The sequence below is a fragment of the Mus pahari genome, chromosome 11 (assembly GCF_900095145.1).
Source record: "Mus pahari chromosome 11, PAHARI_EIJ_v1.1, whole genome shotgun sequence".
Taxonomy (NCBI): Eukaryota; Metazoa; Chordata; class Mammalia; order Rodentia; family Muridae; genus Mus; species Mus pahari.
Genome location: NC_034600.1, coordinates 19,404,233 through 19,408,804, shown reverse-complemented (window position 1 = coordinate 19,408,804; position 4,572 = coordinate 19,404,233).

The following is a 4,572-nucleotide window of genomic DNA, read 5'->3' as shown; positions in this document are numbered from 1 at the left end:
AAGAAGGAAGACCAAAATGTGGATACTTCATGCCCTCTGATCTTGTTTCCTCTTTTCCCATACCTGATCCTATGCTCTCTCCCCTCCTCTTCAACCCTTGCGCCCAGATCCCTCCCTCCATCTGCCTCCTGTGATTATTTTGTTCTTTTAATTATAAATGCTCTTCTCATTTGCACTACCACTAACAAAGCCAATGAGTCCACTCCTTCATACTCTTGAAAACTCTGCCCATCACTTGCTTCCTGTTTTGTCTTGTATTTTAACAGTTGCAACTGTAACAATGTAGGAGGTTTTGAATTTTATTACTCTGAAGATTAATGATGCTGAGGAATTTTTCATGGACCTCTTGGTTATAGGTGAAAATCTCCAATAATATTCATCTAGAAAAAGACTTTTTATATATGACTAAAAAATCATGGCAAGAAAACAAACACTAAATAAATGAAATTACATGAATCTAAAAAGATCTTCCAATGCAAAGAAAATATTAGCAAAATAAAAAGTGATACCTATAAATAGTGGTAAAACATTGTCAACAGCTATGTAGTATATGGTTCATACACAAAGAATATAAGTGTTTCAAGTAATAGCAAGAAAACTATTTGATTATTTAAAATGGCAAAAATCTAAACACATATTTCTGAACCAATGAACATCAATTCCTGCTGACCTAATTTGTCCTTAAATGTTCTTTTGTGCTTCAATATAAGCTTACATCTTGTTCATATTTCACACTGAGTTGTGTGATAAATTATTTAGTGTCTGTTTCTGACACAAAACTAAAAGACCTCATACAGAGACAATTTTTATGTGTCTATCTCCCCACTGTATCTAAAAATAGTTAGATTGATCCCCAGTACACACTAAATAATACAATGTTGGTGAGCAAAATAAATCAAATACATTAATAGAAATGTATTCTAAAATATACATGTTTTTTTTTCTGGGAAGGATTTTTTTTTTATCTAGTTTAATAATTGAGTCATCCTTTAGGGGTTTCATAAAATAATACACAACCACACATGAACATAGTAAACATAGTATTATGAGTTTTTAAACATTATACAATATGGTATTAGTTGAAAATAACTGTTAGTCTAGCAATAACTATCATTAGAGAGTATACTGATATTTGAAATAAATATTTTCTATTTCTTTTTAGTTAAAAATTCTGCTGGTATGTATTCAACTTTAAAGCTTTCTTTAACTCAAGGAATATATACTTCAGAAAGTTAAACCAGGGGCTATAAAAAGTACATTTGCAACCTGCATAAAATTTTCATAGGTGATACCAAGTTGCCCCTATTAGAACTTTAAAATGCAAAGATATTTGTATAATAAACTTAGGTCCTATATATCCACTCAATGTTCTTTGTGCACTTTTAGGTCTTATTGATGGTTTTCTTATTTTTGTTGTTCTTTTGGTTGTTTTTCTGTCTATATATATATTATATATATACTTTTTAGATCAGTTGTAAGTACCATTTTATATCTTTTTAAAGTTTCACCATAAAATTCACTGAGATTCATTTCCCACAAAGTCCTGCACTATTAGTTCTTCCTGCTTTTCAGGCAGGAGGTATCAAGGCATTTTGAACCTGAAGTATATAAACTAATTATGTTTGATGATGTTAAACTCAGAGCCTTACATAACTTTTGTGATAAGTGTATCAGATCCTCATGTTTTACACTTGACATGGTAAGAAAGAAAAAAATTTTGTTATGAAAAGCCTAATTGTGCAATCAGGGACCTTGTGGCTCACAGAGCCTAGGCTACCAACCAGGGAGCATATAGGAGTTGGACATAGCCCCCTCTACATATTTGTAGAAAATGTGCAGCTTGATTGTCATGTGAGTTCTATAGCATGTGGAATGGGAACTGTCTTGGTCTCTGTTCTCTGCCATTGGATTCCCCTTCTAACTACCTGGACTGCCTGGTTTGGCCTCAATGGGAAAAGATAAGCTTAGTTCTGATGGAGCTAGATATCCCAGAGCCAGGTGCTAACCACTGAGGGCTCCTCTTCTCTGTGGGGAGGACTGATCAGAATGTAAAATGTTTAAAAAATGAGATCCCAAAAAGTCTAGTTGTGTAATTTGTTGCTTTAAAATGTAAAGATTTATATATAAAAGAAGAATTGTAATGAATCAGAAATCAAGGAATTGTTTTCATAATGTTATGTCTGCCTTGTAAAATAATGTAGCATCATGCAAGATCACTACACACTAATACTGAATAGGATACTTTCTTCGTGTCTACAAGAGACTGTTTTACCTATATATGACAGTTTACATTTATTATAAAAAGATGTTACGTAAAATTGTCAAAGTCCAGAAATACACTTAAATAATGACTTACAAATTAGGTTAAATAATGCATTGATTAGATAAAAGATATTTATAATTTTATCATAGCCCTAGTCAAGTCTCAAGTGAGAAAAAAATTAAACAGCTTTATTTTCCAGAATGGTTTAAGTTGATTTAGTTCCCTCCAGTCTCTAATTTCTAATAATGGACCTTCAAATTTCACTGATTAATTTTCAAAGAGAAATTAGAAATAAAATGTTTATTACTCCATAACAGGAAACTATAAAGAGAAACAAGTAAAATTTAATGTATTAGTTTATCTAATTAAGAAAATATGTGGTATATTTCTATATGATATTGTGATGACTGGGAAATAAATTTCACAAAGCTAGAAGAAAGAATTTTTAAATACTGATATAAATATAATAATATTTGCACATGTCAAAAATATTATTGAACTCACTTTGTATGTGTGTGTATGTGTATGTGTATACACATACACAGATACAAATTATTTGATTATTACATATGGATTAAAATGGCCTTGAACAATATTATCAGCAAAGATGTGCCAACAAGCATGAGAATAATAAAACGAGAGAAATTTAAAGAGCTTTTGGAAGAACAGAGAGACTCAAATGGGCAGTGACTCAGGTACATGGCAACAAATCCCACTAGTTTAGTATTTATAACCTAATCTTCAGGAGTTTATGAGGCAGATATGTGAAAAACTGTATGAGTCTGCTAAAGGCTAACAGAAAGAGGTGGTTTCTCCTCTAACTTATAAGACACATAGGTCAATAGACCAAATTTGTGAAACATCTTTAAAGAAGACAGTATCTATTTCTGTGGATCTTTAAAAAATAATTGTGTTTTAAGAAAGAGACTCGAACATTTTGGCCACTTATTTCTTCCTATCCTCACACTATTCATTTGCTAATGAAAAGAATAAAGTGATCATCACGATAATGGTATAATCTAGCGGCTGACATATGTTAAGGTAGATTGATTTGACACCATCAATTTGTTGAAGAACTGACTATTTTCATCTTAATCATAAGAGATGCTATTCTTAAATTTTTATGTATTTTATTTTAATGTGTGCATGAATGCACATATGTATAAGTGTGTGTGTGTATGTGTGTGTTTATGTTTGGGTTTGTATATCTGCATGTATACATGTGCACATATACATGTATGGATATGTATGTACATGCGTGTATGTGTGTATGCATATGTGTATATATATATATGTATATGTGTATGTGTGCTTGTGTGTTTATATGTGTATCCATGTATGTATGTATGTATGTAAGCATGTATGTATGTATATTAGTAGAGTATGTGTGTTTGTGCTTATTCATGTGTGTGTGTTTGTGTGTGTGTGTGTAATTAACACTGTAACTCATTTAAGAGAGATTTTTCTCCTATAAACTTCTGGGATCTAGGGATTAAACTCAGCTTATCAGGCCCCTTGAATGTTCTTCTATTGACTCAGTCATCTTACTGGCCTACTGAAAGGAAGACTTTAGTTCAATTTACTTTATGTTTCTCATGGATCCATAAAAATGAAAATTATGTCCAGAGTCATGCATATAAATGGATATAGAAGATGTGGTAAGACTTATTCTTTTAAGCAACTAAAGGCCAAATGTTACAGTGTGAAATTGTAATTATTGAAGAAAAAGACTCGAACATTTTGGCCACTTATTTCTTCCTATCCTCTCACCATTTATTTGCTAATGAAAAGAATAAAGTGGAGAGGAGAGGTGTCTGCCCGGGAGGGTTCTCAGTGAATGAGCTGGTAAGAGACCCATCTTTGCCATCTTTGCTCCGGTGCATTGCTGGGGAGAGGGCAGCCTGCAGAAGCAGCACAGCTTCTGGGAAAGATCCCATTTCTGGCTCCAGACATCCAGCACCTTTCCCACAAGAGGAGAAGTGTCCTCCCCGGAGGGTTCAAACTGCCTGAGCTGGTAAGAGAGCCATCTTTGCCATCTTTGCTACAGTGAGTTGCCAGGAGAGGGAGGCCTGCAGAAGCAACACAGGTCTGGGAAAGATCCCATATCTGTCTCTAGACATACAAGCACCTTCCCCGACAGAGGAGAGGTGTCTGCCCATGAGTGCTCTCACTGCCTGAGCTGGTTGGGGAGCCATCTTTGCTCTGGTTTGCCTAGGCTCCAGTCTGAACTGGTGAGAGTGTGGACTGCAGAAGCTACACAGCTTTGGGACAGACAGAAGCAACCTAGCTTCTGGGACAGACCCTGTTTC